Below are 19,011 nucleotides of genomic sequence, written 5' to 3'. Positions count from 1 at the left end.
CTTCAGGAAAGCCTACAGCCTACAATAACCATGCCGCCGCCTCACCACCGCCAGAGCCGCCGCCGCCTCACCCCTACCTTCTGTCTCTTCCCCACTATCCCATAGAATATAAGTCCGCAAGGACAGGGTCCTCTCCCCTCTGTACCAGTCTGTCACTGTAAACTTGTTTACTGTAAACGATATCTATAACCCTGTATGTAACCCCTTTCTCACGTACAGCACCATGGAAATAATCTAATATATAAAGCTGAATGTGTGTATGTATGTGTGTATGTATGTATGTATGTATGTCCGGGATTGGCATCTGAACCGTCGCAGCTACAGCCACAAAATTTTGCACAGTCACACGTCTGGACCCCGAGAGCGTCATAGGCTATGTTGTGAGGTGAAATTTTAACCCCGCACTTTCCAATTCACCAAACAATTTTGCCCCTATCTACATAATGGGGAAAAAGTGAAAGGAAAAGTGTTGGAGGCGTCGCAGCTACAGGCACAAAATTTTGCACAGTCACACGTCTGGACCCTGAGAGCATCAAAGCTATGTTGTGAGGTGAAATTTTAACCCCGCGCTTTCCAATTCACCAAACAATTTTGCCCCTATCTACATAATGGGGAAAAAATGAAAGGAAAAGTGTTGGAGGCAAATTAACAGCTGCCAGATGTGAACAAGGGGGACTTAAAGAATGACAGCGATGGCGCCAAAGAGTATATACTGTACAGTTGCTAAGGTGGGGCCCCAACATGGGATAATCACCACACCACCACGGGGATATGAACACACACACAAAATGCGCCACACACTACCACGTGCTCGAACACATATACCACCCTCAGCGCACATTTCACCACACATACACCAACCTCACCACATAAAAGTAGAAACACAGTCGCCGCTCAAAACTCGCCACGCGCAAAACTCTCCACATGCAAAACTCGCCACACGTGCAAAACTCACCTCATGGAAAACTCGCCACACGCAAAACTTGCACACGCAGAAAAATTGCCACACACAGAAAAATTGCCACATGCACAAAAGTTGCAACACATGCAAAAGTTGCCTCACACAAAACTTGCACATACTCAAAAGGCACCACACATAAAACTCGCCACGCGCAAAACTCGCCATGCGCAAAACTTGCTGCTCACAACTTGCTACACTAACCTGTCACATGCAACTCGACACACAAAAAGTTGCTACACGCATGTCGCCACACAAAACTCATCTCACAAAAGTCCCTACATGCATGTCGCCACACGCAACTCAACACACACAACTTGACACACGAAACTCGCCCTAAAACACACACAAGTCTGGTATTATCCTTCAAAAATAAAAATCTGATTAATAAGCAGACAAACTACAAGAGCAACAAATGTACCATATAGGAATCCGGCAGCTGTCAGTCACATGACCAGTCTATTATGTGTATGTGTGAGCTAATATATACTGCCAGGGGGTGGGCTTACTGTTGGCTGGGGATTTATCAGGCTGCCATTTTAGCTTACAAATACTGAGGTAAAAATACTGACCAAATAACGTGTGAACGAGGGCTAATACAGGAGGAGATGACATACAGCTATATACTATATACAGGAGGAGATGACACACAGGTATATACTATTTACAGGGGAGATGACACACAGGTATATACTATATACAGGAGGAGATGACACACAGATATATACTATATACAGGAGAGATGACACACAGGTATATACTATATAGAGGAGGAGATGACATACAGGTACATACTACATACAGGAGGAGATGACATACAGGTATATACTATATACAGGAGGAGATGACACAGGTATATACTATATACAGGAGCAGATTACCTACAGGTATATAGTATATACAGGAGGAGATGACATACAGGTATATGCTATGTATAGGAGGGGATGACATACAGGTATATACTATATACAGGAGGAGATGACACACAGATATATACTATATATAGGTGAGATGACACACAGGTATATACTATATACAGGAGATTACATACAGGTATATCTAATATATAAAGCTGAATGTGTGTATGTATGTATGTGTGTATGTCCGCGATTGGCATCTGCACCGTCGCAGCTACAGCCACAACATTTTGCACAGTCACACGTCTGGACCCCGAGAGCGTCATAGGCTATGTTGTGAGGTGAAATTTTAACCCTGCGCGTTCCAATTCACCAAACAATTTTGCCCCTATCTACATAATGGGGAAAAAGTGAAGGGAAAAGTGTTGGAGGAAAATTGACAGCTGCCAGATGTGAACAATGAGGACTTAAAGAATGAGAGCGATGGCGACAAAGAGTATATACCGTACAGTTGCTAAGGTGGGGCCCCGACATGGGATACTCACCACACACGGGGATATGAACACAAACACAAAATGCGCCACACGCTACCACGTGCTTGAACACATATACCACCCTCAGCACACATTTCACCACACACACACCAACCTCGCCACATAAAAGTCGAAACACAAAAGTCACCACTCAAAACTCGCAACGCGCAAAACTCGCTACATGCAAAACTCGCCATATGCAAAACTAGGCTCACGCAAAACTCGCCACACGTGCAAAACTCACCTCATGGAAAACTCACCTCATGCAAAACTTGCACACACAGAAAAATTGCCACATGTACAAAAGTTGCACCACATGCAAAAGTTGCCTCACACAAAACTTGCACATACTCAAAACGCACCACACATAAAACTCGCCACGCGCAAAACTCGCCATGCACAAATCTTGCTGCACACAACTTGCTACACTAACCTGTCACATGCAACTCGACACACAAAATGTTGCTACACGCATGTCGCCACACAAAACTCATCTCACAAAAGTCGCTACATGCATGTCGCCACACGCAACTCAACACACACAACTTGACACATGAAACTCGCCCTAAAACACACACAAGTCTGGTATTGTCCTTCAAAAATAAAAATCTGATTAATAAGCAGACAAACTACAAGAGCAACAAATGTACCATATAGGAAATACGGCAGCTGTCAGTCACATGACCTGTCTATTATGTGTATGTGTGAGCTAATATATACTGCCAGGGGGGAGGGCTTCCTGTTGGCTGGGGATTTATCAGGCTGCCAATAGCAACCAATCACAGCTCAGCTTCTATTTTGCTACAGTTAATTAACCTGAGCTCTGATTGGTTAATATAGGCAACAAAGACATTCTCAGTATAACAAAGCTAATATATGTTGTGAAATTCTTCTATTAGCTTAGTTTTTGCCTTTTAATAATTACATTTCTATCTATTTGTTTTGTGGTTTTTGTGTGCAGAATAAATTTTTGTTAACACATTCTATTTTGCTAACAGCAGTCCTTAACCCGGGCGAAGCCGGGTAGTACAGCTAGTGGTGCTATATAAATGAATAATAATAATAGTAATAATAATGATGATGATGAAAAGCAATGTGACTACAAGATTGGACAGAGTAAGATTTGTTTGTTGTCTTGCACCAAGGAAGCATATGGGGCCAGATTCATTATCTGCAGCTTTTTTTTTATACTTGATGGTATTTGTTGTTTTTTTTCGTAACAAATTCTTCAAAGTGACTCGTGTTTTATGAAATTTGTGGAAAATCAAAAATACTCATTGTTTTCCTTCAACTTTTTTTTGTGACATATCAGTCCAAAAAGTCGTATGTTCAGCTAAATTTCCAAAATTTGCAGAAAGATTTTCAGCTAAAAAATATTGGAACCTTTTAAAAAGTTGCAATTAATGAATCAGTTCAAACTCTCTGATAACCCCAAACCCTGTCCACAGTGATGAACAGGAAAAAACCCACGAAAACAAACGTGAAATAAACTATAAAAAAGTCACTAATTGAAAGAATAATAAGGGAAAAATTAAAAACAGATGAAAAACACCACAAAGTAGACAAAAAGGGCCCAAAGGCATAATGAATTGAACCCATAGACTTCTTTAGGACTCGTTGACACACAACAATATATTTTTTGGTTCAGATTTTTCTGAGTTGCTTTACATTTTTTATTAGATGCAGTGTCACAAAAATAAAAAAAGGTTGTGAAGAAACATTAAAGCCACAATTCATCATTTAAATTATTTTAAAGTGACTTTTTCTATTTGTCTTGTCGCACGTGTTGTGCAATTCATCAAAATAACACATTCTGGTTGATCAATTTTGTGCAAATCAAAAATGTGGTTTTTCTTGTCTTTAACGGTTTTTTTAAACCATCTTAAAATAAAAAGATACATGTTAGTTTTCAGCTGCACAAAAATAAAATTAGGAAAAGGGTACTGGAATATAATTCTGTTAACATTTTGCAAATTTTCAAATCACATATGAAGATACCAAATATATGTATGTCTGATTTTTTTTTATTGTTTTATTTTCAATAGGGTGAAATGGTGGTGATTTGAACTTTTATATTTTTTAATTTTTTTATATATTTTTAAAAACATTTTTTCCACTTTTGGCATGCTTCGATAGTCTCCATGGAAGACTAGAAGCTGCCATTACCCGATTGGCTCTGCTAGATACAGGCAATGATCAGATTGCCTGAATGTAGCAGAATACCTCACTATGAGTGCTGACCACCGGGCGATGCTCATAGCAGTCCACCAGTGACAACCATAGAGGTCTCTAGGAGACTTCTGGTTGTCATGTGAACCCATCGGTGACTTGCGATCATGTGACGGGGATCACTGATGGGCGGATTTCCTGCGCAATTGCCGGAAGTGCATGTTCGACAGCAGCATTTAACAGGTTAATAGCCGCTGGTGGATTGAGATTCCACTCGCGGCTGTTTCAGGCACATGTCGGCTGTTCAAAACAGCCGACATGTGTCCGGAAAGATGTGGGCTCACCGCCGAAGCCCACATCAATGGGAGGGTGTACCACTATTACGCCCAATGTCGAAAAGGGGTTAATAATGAATATAATGTTGAAGTCAGAGCCTTTTTTGCTCTAGAGAAAAGGCCCAGAAGCCATGATTAATCATTCTTGTATTTTATCATGTCCTCTATCCCTTTACAATGCTGCCATATACTGTGTAGGTAGAATATCGATAATTTCCGATATGAACATTTGAAAAAAACAAATTCCTTTTTATGTGAATTAATTTAGGCTAAATATGCATTTGTGGAACTCCTATTTTTCCTATATAGTGATTCATTAAAAAACGATAACTTTCCTATGAGATTTTGGCTGTAAAAGCTGTTCTTGCGAACATGTCAAAAGATGCACAAGAGGATCTTCCTATCTTACACACAAGAGAAAAGGGATCTAGGTGAGAATCAGAGCAATTAAATCTCAACGGGGGATCAGAAGCAGAGATACAGACCCTCATTAGGCAGCCTTCTGAGCAGCAGCGCTGACGATTTCCAGTACTGTGTTATTAGAGGTTACTCTTCATCACATCATCATTATGGACAGAGGTTATGGTGTCCGTGGTTGTCGGGGAAGAGGCACAGGAGCCAAGATTTCTAGTAAAGATTTTATACATTGTAGATTATGACAATTGTCATCTTTAAAATGCTGCACATTTAATGATGAACACAATATAAAAAGTGTCTCTATGCAATTAGTCCCATAAATGTTATATATTCTTTTCACAACCCAATGCGTCCCAGATGACATCTGAGCTAAATGCCTTCTGCTGTATCTATGAGTGTACAAATACTGATTCAATTTCATTACTTAATTACCACATCATTAAAGGGGAATCATCATCAGAAAATTACTTATTTATTTATTATGCATTGCTTATATAGCGCTATTTTCTTCCGCAGCGCTTTACAGACATCATCACTGTCCCCAATGGGGCTCACAATCTATATTCCTCATCATTATGTCTTTGAAAAGTGGGAGGAAACTGGAGGAAACCCACACAAACATGAGGAGAACATACAAACTTTGAAGATATTATCCTTGGTGGGATTTGAACCCAAGAACCCAGCGCTGCAAGGCTGCAGTGAGCCACCGTGATGCCCTTATCTATGGTTTAAATCATTTTTTTGCGTTACATATATTTAAAAAGAATTAAAAATTGGGCAAAGTCTTTTTTTTAGGTCACATTTTTTATTTTAAAAAAATGAGTAAACTTGCAATTTTCACACTGGCCATTGGGACTTTTAAACACTCATACTTCCTGCTGTTTCAAGAAGAGTTCTCAGCAGTCTCCTTGCCATCAATGTCAAGGGAGGGAAAAAAGAGCATCTTTTAAAAAGAGCAAGTTTTATTGTGCCACTTTTCCTATGTTCAATAATATCCCCAGTGTGGCTCTTATCTGGTTACTGGATTGACAACTTGGCCTCCATTGAAGGCAGCGTCACTTGATTTTTATGCTATGATTTTGGCTAGAATATGACTGACCGTAGTGGTATGCATATTCCCTGCTACATTCCGACTAGTCATATATGGCTTTGCTCAATTCATTTGTATTAAATGAGGCCACTCATGTCTAGTTGGATTGTGGCTGGAAGCATACATATATTTATGACTACTTGGTGTAAACGTTTTGATGAATCGGGCTCTAAGAGTGTTATACATGTATTCTGTGAGCAATTAGAAGCTTGACAGAAGCTTTCCCATAATTTATTCAAAGCAAATTGACTTTTTGGGGGAAATTATGCAATGTGCTACACAAAACCCATGCCCCCGAGACTGAGGGTGCATTACCAGATCCTTCATTACATATGGCACTATTATTTAACACTGATTTCTCATCATGCATTTAACTGCATTATCGGATTATAGAGGTCCAAACTGATGACAGATTTCCTTAAAAGTGGAAATTGACTTTAATTTCAGTGTTATCTGGGACTTTGCTTATTTTTTGCTATGGGGCTAAAATCTTACAGGCAGGCAGTTTCAAATTAACTGCTTGTCTCCCCAGTGCTGACTTCTGCCAGCTCTGAGCGGTCATAAACCAATCCTGCCAGTGATTCTGCTTCTTCATTTGATCTCAAGCCAACAGGGCAGCTCTTCTTCTGCTCTGCTCTGTCAAAAGGGCATCACCTCTGACATGATAATGACTGACAGCTGGCTTATTAGGCAGCAAAGAGCCAACTGTCAGCATGACATGCACAGAGATGACCCGTTGATAAAGCAGACAAGAAGAAGAAGAGCTGCTTTGTTGGCTTGAGGTCAAAAGAAGCCATAGAACCACCATCAGGAATGGTTCATGACAACTCTAAGCTGGCAGAGACCTGTGCCGGGTTGAACAGGCAGGTAGTTAGCAACTAATGCCAGTAGGATCTTAGACCCATAGTAAAAAATCATCAAAGTCCTTGATAACCCCTTTAACAATGTGTATTATTGCATGTTGCTTTAATATATTTAAAACTTATGGTTTTGAATACAAACTTGCTGAATAAATGATGATAATCTAATTTATAACTTGCATATTACAATGCTAGGCTAACCTGAAATTCAAGATTTCTCATGATATTCTCTAGCAGTGTTACACTGTTACTGTGTGTTAAAGTGATCCTGTCATCAGGTTTGACCGATATGAGATACCACCACCACCTTTCAGGGCTGATATACAGCATTCTATAATGCTGTATATAAGCTCCAACCCGACACGCAAGGCAAGAAAAAGACCTTTTACTATTCTCACCTCCGGGACGGTCCTGTCCGAGGGGTGTCACTGGTCTTAGTCTGGTGCCTCCCTTCTTCTTATGATGCCATCTTGTCTTGCAGGTCGGGTTGGGGGCAGATATACAGCATTATAGAATTCTGCATATCAGTCCTGAAAGGTGGTGGTCGCATGTCATCTCAGTCAAACCTGGTGACTAGTGATGAGAGAATATACTTGTTACTCAAGATTCCCAGAGCACGCTCGGGTGTCCTCAGAGTATTTTTTAGTGCTCGGAAATTTAGTTTTTATTGCCGCAGCTGAATGATTTACATCTGTTAGCCAGCATAAGTACATGTGGGGGTTGCCTGGTTGCTAGGGAATCCCCACATGTACTTATGCTGGCTAACAGATGTAAATCATTCAGCTGTGGCAATAAAAACTAAATTTCCGAGCACTAAAAAATACTAGGAGGACACTCGAGCATGCTCAAGAAATCTCAAGTAACGAGTAAATTCGCTCATCACTATTGGTGACAGGTTCCTTTTAACCAGTTAAATTCTAGTAATTATCAATGTATTATCTTACACAGAGGGCAAGCAAACCAACCATTTTATCGATGGCTTATTGAGGCACTTTGCTCAAGTTATTGAATTTTCATGAATCGTTATGAACTAACAAAACGTCATGGATGACAGGATAGATAATTTTATGAATGTACCTCATCCCTTTATCCCTGAATTATTGATGCATTTACTAAGTAGGAAACATTAGAACATACTTTAAAACTCAGACATAATTTAAAATTCATACTTCCGAGGAACCATTTTTGTATAGTGAATAAAGGGAATAAATATAGCCCTCTTACGGCAACATTTAATCTTAATGAGGATTCTACGAATTGCTGAAGAAAGAAGAATCTGGAGTTGAATCTAATTTTAGAGAAATTTGTCAGCATTTTATTTTTTTTATTCCTCTTATTATAACATTACTTAGTGATGTAATGTGGTTAACCAGTTGTGGTCATAGCTCTGTACTTACCTATACCGTAATTAGAAATTTAATTTGTGTAGGTCAAACCATGGAACTGTTCCAGATGCCACAGATATCTATCTGTCTGTGTAATTATGTGTAAAGAATAGATTTCTCCAGACTAAATATATGAAGCAAGCCTGATTTATGTATCAACATTTTTAATTGTTCTCTGATATCTTCTGACATTGGCACCATTTTAATGACAGTATTGTCCTCCTAAGCTGCATTATATTTATGTACTTACTGTAATAAATACATTTTTGTGGTTGTCAGTTTTTATTTAGTGAAATATAATAATGATAATAATAATATAGAAACTATAAAAATGTATATAAAAGTAAATCGAAGGACGTAACTAGAATTCACAGCAAAGTGAGATGGTCCCCATTACCTACTTACCGGAACCTGAATCAGCATCAATGTAGTAATAATTAAAGACATAGATAAAAACACCATATATCAAAAGCCCACATATGTGCTAGTGCTAAATATCTGAAAGCTGCAAATATTATATTTAGTGATGGGCGTACCAGTGGATGTTCGGGTACGGCCTAAATCTAAAATTTCAGATGAATGGGGGGCCCGAACATCTGTTGTTTGCCCCTCTGTCATCTGCATGACAGTGCTGCAAACACGGACTCCGATCGGCAGTAAGATCTTACGGCTTGTCATAGAGCTGCCGTTCCAATGCTGTCAGATGACAGTGTAGGCCAGCAGCTGTGATGGGCAGTGAAAAGTTTACCTTCGGTCACAGGCATCGACTGATGAGAGAGTACTGCTCCCAACATCCTACGCCTGCTGTCGCTGAAAAAAGTGAGTGAGAGCAGGTGCTACTGATGGGAGTATTCATCAACCGGTGCCTGGGCTATAATTAAATATGTTTTAAAAAATGATGTGGGTCTCTTTTATTTTTGATAAGCAGCCTAGGCAAAACTGACAGCTGAGGGCTGCAACCCTTACCTGTCAGCTTTATCATGGCTGCTTAACAAGAATAGAGGGACCCCAAACCATTTTTTTTAAAATTATTTAAATAAATATAAAAAAAAAAACACATGAGGTCCATCCCATTTTTGACAACCAGCCTTCCTAAAGCAGACAGCTGGGGGCTGGTGTTCTCAGACTGCTAAAGGACCATGGATATTGCCTCCCCAGCCGAAAAATAGCAGTCCGCAGCCCCCCAGAAAAGGTGCATCTATTAGATGCACCAATTCTGGCATTTTTGCCTGACTCTTCCCACTTGCCTTGGTGCCGTGGCAAATGGGGTCATAGTGGTTGATGTCTGCTGTTTTATGGTCGCTGACATAAAGCCCACAGGTTAGTAATGGAGAGGCATCTATAAGATGCCCCCATTACTAGCCGTATTGTTATATTGTAAAAAAGATACCGCCAGAGAAAAATCTTTTATATTTAAATATAAGAAGTTTCCACTATCTTGACAATCTCTTTTTAAGACAAGTACCTTCCCATTTAAAATAAAAATAGCAGATACCCACTTCCTTCGCTGGAGCTGTTCCAGCAATATCAGCACTAAGTCCCTGGGGACTCACGTAACACATGCCATGTGAGCCTGACATAAAAAAGCCAACAGCTCACCATACCTGTAATGGCTTCATCCAAGGTGCCTGACAACTTGAGCAAAGCATGTCAATATAAGCCAGTAAGAGAAAAGACAGTGCTCTGTTCTTATTTTGAAATTCCGTCTTAATTGTAGCTTTATTCCATACATGCTAAAACCACTGAACACAGATCTTCAAACATCTGTTGTGTTTCATAAGTAAAAGTCCTTATTCATAACTTAGAGTTTCTCAAGAAGGTGGTGTCTTTTCTTTTACTGGACATGCCATGTATACCCTGCAGCTAATCAGCATCAGTTTTTCTTATGATATAGTACTATACGTCACTCCATTAGAGTAGCGGTGCCAGAATAGGGATCCAGTTCGTTACATAAAAAGAAAAAACTCGTCGCTCAGGGGTTGAGCAATAGAATAGTGAAAATATTTTATTTTAACAATCCAATTGCACTATATACTGCGTGCAGAATTATTAGGCAAGTTGTATTTTAGAGGATTATTTTTATTATTGATCAACAACTATGTTCTCAATCAACCCAAAAGACTCATAAATATCAAAGCTTAATATTTGGAAGTTGGAGTGGGTTTTTTTAGATTTGGCTATCTTAGGAGGATATCTGTTTGTGCAGGTAACTATTACTGTGCAGAATTATTAGGCAACTTAATAAAAACCAAATATATTCCCATCTCATTTGTTTATTTTCACCAGGTAAACCAATATACCTGCACAAAATATAGTAATAAACATTTCTGACATGCAAAAACAAAATCCCCAAAAATTAGTGACCAATATAGCCACCTTTCTTTATGATGACACTCGGCAGCCTTCCATCCATAGATTCTGTCAGTTGCTTGATCTGTTAGTGTTTACAATCAACATTGCATGCAGCAGCCACCACAGGCCCCCAGACACTGTTCCGAGAGGTGGACTGTTTTCCCTCCCTGTAGATCTCACATTTTATGAGGGACCACTTGTTCTCTATGGGGTTCAGATCAGGTGAACAAGGGGGCCATGTCATTATTTTTTCTTCTTTGAGACCTTTACTGGCCAGCCACGCTGTGGAGTAGTTGGAGGCATGTGATGGAGCATTGTCCTGCATGAAAATCATGTTTTTCTTGAACAATACCGACTTCTTCTTGTACCACTGCTTGAAGAAGTTGTCTTCCAGAAACTGGCAGTAGGTCTGGGAGTTGAGCTTCACTCCATCCTTAACCCGAAAAGGTCCCACAAGTTCATCTTTGATGATACCAGACCACACCAGTACCCCACCTCCACCTTACTGGCGTCTGAGTCGGAGTGGAGCTCTCTGCCCTTTACTGATCCAGCCTCTGGCCCATCCATCTGGCCCATCAAGAGTCACTCTCATTTCATCAGTCCATAAAACCTTTGAAAAGTCAGTCTTAAGATATTTCTTGGCCAGGTCTTGACATTTTATCTTATGTTTCTTGTTGAAAGGTGGTTGTTTTTCAGCCTTCCTTACCTTGGCCATGTCTCTGAGTATTGCACACCTTGTGCTTTTTGATACTCCAGTAATGTTGCAGCTCTGAAATATGGCAAAACTGGTGGCAAATGGCATCTTGGCAGCTTCACGCTTGATTTTCCTCAATTCATGGGCAGTTATTTTGTGCCTTTTTGCCCAACATGCTTCTTGCGACCCTGTTGGCTATTGGCCATGAAAAGCTTGATTGTTCGGTGATCAAGCTTCAAAATTTTGGCAATTTCAAGACTGCTGCATCCCTCTGCAAGACATCTCACAATTTTAGACTTTTCAGAGCCTGTAAAATCTCTCTTCTGACCCATTTTGCCAAAGGAAAGGAAGCTGCCTAATAATTAAGCACACATTATATAGGGTGTTGATGTCATTAGACAACACCCCTCCTCATTACAGAGATGCAAATCACCTGATTTACTTAATTGGTAGTTGGCTCTCAAGCCTGAACAGCTTGGAGTAGGGCAACATGTATAAAAAGTATCATGTGATCAAAAATACAACTTGCCTAATAATTCTGCACGCAGTGTATATTTGATATTTCAATCCTAGATTCCAGACCTTCATCAGAAAGCAAGAGATTGTTGTAAACTGGATATTTCCAGGAGACGGAATTGCACAGTAGTTGCCCATGCTGTGGTGCCTTTGGGCTGCTGCCTTCTTACTAACCTTGAATAAGCCTCAGACAAACGGAAAAAGGGGTCACATGAGTTAATATCACACAGCCCCAAGAGATCCAGTTCCAGCATATATGCTGAGTATATATTTTTTTGACTTTACTAGGGTGAGTAATTATTAGGGCTAGCGGAACGCACCAAGTAATAGAAAGAATGATACGAGGTGCTTTCGCAGCCCGGGGTCCACCGTGCAGAGATACCTGCTGCAAAGTAATGGTGGATGGACACTGAGCTCACACGTGGGTTAAACTTCACCCCGTGTGAAATGAAAGCGAGCTCTGTTGCCTCACAGAGTCGCGCTGTACACAGAGATTAATACCCTAACTAGGGTTGTGCTTGCTCTGGAACTCTTCTGTGCTAACCGCACACATGAAGGAATCAGATGGTAAGCCAAGGCTAATTGCCCCCACTGATGCTAGCTGCCTGCCTGAGTGTACAGCCCCAAAGCTAAACAGACTCACACCACATATATACTGAGTGGTAGAGTATCCACTGGCAACAGCCAAACACAAATGATACTAGTGCATGGCCGTGTGGCAATGCGAACCTTTTATAGTTGTAGCTCTCCAGGACCTTCCTAGTGGACCAATAGGAGCTGCTACAGGACCTGAGCATGTGACCCCCGACCTCCAATGAGAGTTCTTCCCTTGGGCATGCTCGGAAGGAGAAAAGCAGGACTTAGTCCCAAGAGTGCCTGCTCGCCACTGAACAGTACTGGTTACAATGGCTGAACTTGGAAAGGCAGCAGTAACCAAACGTGCAGTATCTGTCCAAGCCAGGCGCTGGGACTGACGTCTCCGCTGAGCAGGTTCCACTGCTGCTGGAGAAGAATGGGAGACAGCAACGGACATGATTCGAGATTCCCCCTGTGCAGCAGTAGCAACTCGACACCTAACATTACCCCCCTCCTAGGGTCCCCTCCATGGGCCTCGCTACGTTCAAAGGCTGCAATGAGCAGTGGAGCCCGAATGTGCTCCACATGTTCCCAGGTTCTGTCCTCTGGGCTGTGGCCTTCCAGTCCACCAGATACTATTTTTTGCCACGTACCACCTTGCACACCAAGATACAGTTCACCTCGTACTCATCCGTGGACGAACCCGATGTCCCGGCAGATGACTCGGAAAACCGGGACATATAGACGGGCTTTAAGAGGGATACATGAAAAGTGTCGGTGATACCTAGGCGAGGAGGAATAGCCAAACGGTAGACCACAGGGTTAACCTGTTCCAGAACCTTGAAAGGGCCTATGTAGCGAGGCGCAAACTTAGTGGACTCAACTCGCAGCCTGATGTTATGGGCGGAGAGCCACACTAAGTTGCCAGGAGCAAAGGTCGGAGTGGGGCGCCGGCATGAATCAGCAGAAACCCTCATTCTCTCCTTGGAGGCCCAGATGGCATCCTGTGTGCGATCTCAAATGTCACGTGCCTCCACTGCTCAGTCTGCCACCCTAGAATCAGTGGATGACACGGGCATGGGCACAGGGACACGCGGATGCTGGCCGTAATTAAAGAGAAATGGAGTCTGCCCAGTGGAGTCGGCTACGGCATTGTTCAAAGCAAATTCCACACAAGGTGCCTGGCAGAGACAAAATGTCTCAGGTATGTGACTAGAGTCTGGTTGGCCCTCTCTACCAACCCATTAGTCTCGGGATGGTACGCAGAAGAGAGATTCAGCTCAATGCTGAGTAAACGACAGAGCTCTCTCCAAAACCGAGATGCAAACGCAAATGGGGGACCCCGGTCACTGACAATTTTGTCAGGCATGCCATGTAGATGGAAAACATGTTTAATGAACAACGCTGCCAAGGCCCGTGCAGAAGGTAACCGTGGAAGCAGCACCAAGTGCACCATTTTAGAAAAATGGTCTGCGACTACCCAGATAATGGTGCAGCTACGAGACTTGGGTAAGCCCACCATGAAGTCCATCCCGACGATCTCCCAGGGCCTGTCTGCCACTGGCAGGGGGTACAGTACCCAGCGGGCTGTTGCCGAGGAGACTGATTCTTGGCGCAGGAGACATACGCCCGAATATAATCCCCAACATCACTGGCCATATGCAGCCACCAGTACATCCTCGCCAGAAGCTCAGATGTCTTCTTGGTCCCAAAATGTCCACCCACCCTGGATGAGTGAGCCCAAGAGAGAACCTCCAGTCACAAATTAGATGGTACAAAAGTCTTGCCAGGGGGCACAGACTCTAGCGAAACCGGGGCCACGGTCCTCAGGCTCTCAGAAGGGACAATTAGCTGAGGCTCCTCCTCTACTGAAGACACCATGGAGCGAGAGAGAGCATCGGCATGGATGTTCTTCTCCCCGGAAAGATAATAGAGAGTAAAGTGGAACCGGGAGAAGAACAGGGACCATCTAGCCTGGTGAGAGTTTAGCCGCTGGCAGTCTGCAAATAAACCACATCTTTGTGGTCAGTAAACACTTGGAAGGGAAAACAAGCCCCCTCCAGGAGGTGTCTCCACTCTGAGAAGGCCAACTTCACAGCTAGCAACTCCCTGTCCCCGATGGAGTAATTCCTTTCCGTGGGTGTAAAGGTCTTGGAGAAAAAGAAGCAAGGATGCTTCCGACCCTGAGCATCCTTTTGGAAGAGGACTGCTCCTGCACCAACAGATGAGGCATCCACCTCCATTATAAACGGCTTATCTGCATCGGGGCGATGTAGAATGGGAGCGCTAGCAAAATGGGACTTAATAGAGAGGAAGGCCTTGGAGACCTCTTCCGACCACAATTTAGGATTTGCTCTCTTCTTGGTGAGGGCAACCAGGGGAGCTACCAAAGTTGAGAAGTGAGGAATGAACTGGCGATAATAGTTGATGAACCCCATAAAGCGCTGCACCGCTTTGAGAGAATGGGGTTCCTGCCAGTCCATAACAGCCTGTAGATTGGCAGGATCCATAGCCAATCCTTGGGCCAAGATGATATGGCTCAGGAAAGGCAAAGACTCCTGCTCAAACACACACTTCTCCAACTTGGCATAGAGGGAGCTTGCCCGTAGGAGGTTGAGGACTTTGCAAACATCTCTCCGGTGGGAGTCTATATCTGGAGAGTAGATGAGAATATCATCCAGATAGACTACGACCGAGGTGGAGAGCATATCCCGGAAGATATTGTTTACAAAGTCTTGGAAAATGGCTGGGGCATTACAGAGCCCGAAGGGCATCACCAGGTATTCATAGTGCCCATCCCTGGTGTTAAAAGCCGTCTTCCATTCATCCCCCTCACGGATGCGAATCAGGTTGTAAGCACCCTGCAGATCTAGTTTAGTAAATACTTTTGCTCCCCAAAGCCTATCAAAGAGCTCAGATATCAGGGGCCGTGGGTACTTGTTCTTAACGATGTTAGGAGTCGAGTTCCCGCTGCTGCACAGGGGGAATCTCGAACCATGTCTGCTGCGGTCTCCCATTCTGCATCAGCCGCAGTGGAGCCTGCTCAGTGGAGACGTCGGTCCCAGCGTCTCGCTCAGTCTGATATTGTACAAAGGGTTACTGCTGCCTTTCCAGGCTCTGGTATTGTACCCTTTAGGCCGGGGTCACACATGCGTGTTTTACGTACGTAAGAGCGCAAAAACTACGTACGTAAAACTCGCATTACATACGGCACAATGCTTCTCAATGGGGCTGCTCCTATTAGCCGTATATTACGGTTCAGTATTATACGGCTTTCTACGGCCGTACAAAATCGCAGCATGCTGCGTTTGTCAGCGTATTGCGCAAATAATACGCCAATGAAAGTCTATGGGGGCGAGAAAAATACGGATTCCACACGGACCTGCAGTGTGACTTGCGAGAAATACGCAGCGCTGTTAGTGAAAAGTCGGTAATTCAATTGCCGGCTTTTCATTTCTCCTGCACAAACCCGACAGAATATGAGATATGGTTTACATACAGTAAACCATCTCATATCCCCTTTTTTTTTGCATATTCCACACTATGGGGTAATGAAGGGTTAATGCCACCTTGCTATTGGAAGGTGACATTAAGCCAGATTAATAATGGAGAGGCGTCAATTATGACACCTATCCATTATTAATACAATTGTTGGAAAGGGTTAAAAAACACACACACACATGATTTAAAAGTAGTTTAATGAAATAAACACAGCGGTTGTTGTAATAATTTATTGTTCTCTCAATCCATCAGGAACACCCTCGCTTGGAAAAATAATAAACGCACAAGATACATACCCTCAGCTGAACCATCTCGTCCCACGAAGTAATCCATCTGAAGGGGTTAACTAATATTACAGGCACGAGCCCTGCTAAATGCAGCTGTGCTCCGTGCCTGTAATCCCCAGCGAATGAATGAAATGTAGGTCATTGACCTACATTTCCTTCAGTCGCGGTGATGCGCCCCCTGGTGGATGTCCTCATATGACCTGGAGCGTGGGAAAAAGTTCCCAGGCTGCAGTTCATGAGAACATCCACCAGAGGGCGCCTCACCGCGACTGAATGTAAGTATAGATCCTGCTTTCCTTTCAGCACCCGGGGATTACAGGTACGAGCGAGTGGTTTATCGCAACTCGTGCCTGTAATATTAGTTAACCCCTTCAGATGGATTACTTCGTGGGACGTGATCTGACATCAGAAGGTATGTATCTTGTGCGGTTATTATTTTGCCAAGCGAGAGCCTGGAAATCGATTGCGAGAACAATAAATTATTACAACAACCGCTGTGTTTATTTCATTAAAATCCTTTTTAATAATGTGTGTGTGTTTTTTAACCCTTTCCAACAATTGGATTAATAATAGATAGGTGTCATAATTGACGCCTCTCCATTATTAATCTGGCTTAATGTCACCCTACAATAGCAAGGTGGCATTAACCCTTCATTACCCCATATCCCACCGCTACACGGGAGTGGGAAGAGAGTGGCCAAGTGCCAGAATAGGCGCATCTTCCAGATGTGCCTTTTCTGGGGTGGCTGGGGGCAGATGTTTGTAGCCATGGGGGGGCCAATAACCATGGACCCTCTCCTGGCTATTAATATCTGCCCTCAGTCACTGGCTTTACCGCTCTGGCGGAGAAAATTGCGCGGGAGCCCACGCCAATTTTTTCCGCCATTTAATTCTTTATTTCAGCAGCTACAGCGCTGAAATTTTGCACATACACACTACTAACATTAGTAGTGTGGAATATGCAAAAAAAAAGGGGATATGAGATGGTTTACTGTATGTAAACCATGTCTCATATCCTGTCGGGTTTGTGCAGGAGAAATGAAAAGCCGGCAATTGAATTACCGGCTGTTCACAGATATCGCGCTGAATGAAATCTAAATACAGAATATATATATATGTGTCTCAATGACATATATATATATATATATATATATATACTGTATATATGTTTTCCCGAACATTTGAGCACATAAATCCATTAGATGTCGGTTTTGCAAGCCTGCGCGAAAATCTCGCAGTACGGATGCCATACGGATTACATACGGAGGATGCCATGCGCAAAATACGCTGACACACCCTGACTACGGATCACTATTTTGGGAACATTTCTCCGTATTACGGCCGTAGTACGGACGTATAATACGTGGCGTATGCACCTACTATTTCAAAAAAATATATATTCAGTGTGTTCCGCCAACCCTAACAAACGGTGATGGCGTTAAGACCCCTGTAATTTATGCATGGACATAATTCTCGGTTCTTCTTCTGCACGAAGAAAAACCCAGCCCCTGCAGGTGACACTGACTTCCTAATGAATCCTGTTGCCAGATTCTCCTGGATGTACTGAGACATTGCCTCTGTCTCTGGGAGAGATAATGGGTAGACTCGACCCCGGGAGGCTCAGCATCAGGCAAGAGGTCAATAGGACAGTCTTAGGGGCGGTGAGGCAGAAGGGTCTCCGCAGCCCTTTTGGAGAACATGTCAGCATAGGGTCAATATTGCTTGGGGAGAGAGTAAAGATCTGCGGGTACCTCAGTAGTAGCAACCTGAATGCACTCCCTCTGACATCTACCCTCACAAGATTCACTCCATCCCAAAATTCTGCCTGTGGACCACTCTATATGAGGGAAGTGGTACCGTAGCCAAGGTATCCCTAACAGGACCTCATCAATTCCCTCAGGAAAGACGAGTAAAGAAATAATCTCCTGATGAGATGGCGACATAGATAGAGTAAATGGGATGGTCTGTTCTGTTATCTGTGAGGGCAGTGTCGACCCATTCACCACTCGTACGATCACTGGTTTGGTGAGCATCACCAGGGTTATTGCATGTCGTTGGGCGAAGGCAGATGACATAAAATTGCCCTCTGCCCTGGAATCCACGCAAAGCTCTACTGAATGAGTGGATGAGCCTATGGTAATTGTCCCCTTAAAGGACAGTTTGGAGGAAAACGTCGCCATGTCTAGTGTACCTCCTCCTACAATCACTAGACACTGACGTTTTCCCGACTGCTGGGAACATCTGGAGGCAAGGTGTCCTGACTGCCGGCAGACATGACAGACCTTAAGTGCACGAGCGGTCCGGGACTTAGATCCCGCTCGTGACACCTCCATGGCTTCATGTAACTCGGGCGCCTGGACCGGAAATTACAAATTACAAAGATATGGCGAAGGTGGGAGCCAGCCGAAACTTCTGCCTACACTGGGCTCGCTCCAACCTTCATTCAATAAAACGAAGAGCACGGTGGCGCAGTGGTTACCA

The 19,011-nt window shown here is 43.0% G+C and overlaps 1 long non-coding RNA gene across 1 annotated transcript in view; it reads right to left on the bottom strand.

The window, feature by feature from the left end:
• LOC143787807 (uncharacterized) overlaps window positions 1-19,011 on the bottom strand; it is a 42,314-nt gene that overhangs the window by 5,648 nt on the left and 17,655 nt on the right. The window contains exon 2 of the long non-coding RNA XR_013218474.1: window positions 5,338-5,479. This is a non-coding gene — a long non-coding RNA (uncharacterized LOC143787807). The remainder of the gene's footprint in view (window positions 1-5,337; window positions 5,480-19,011) is intronic.

Source organism: Ranitomeya variabilis, chromosome 8 (assembly GCF_051348905.1).
Source record: "Ranitomeya variabilis isolate aRanVar5 chromosome 8, aRanVar5.hap1, whole genome shotgun sequence".
Lineage (NCBI taxonomy): Eukaryota > Metazoa > Chordata > Amphibia > Anura > Dendrobatidae > Ranitomeya > Ranitomeya variabilis.
The sequence above is the reverse complement of the archived record's forward strand: the minus strand, read 5'-3'. Positions and strand labels throughout refer to the sequence as shown.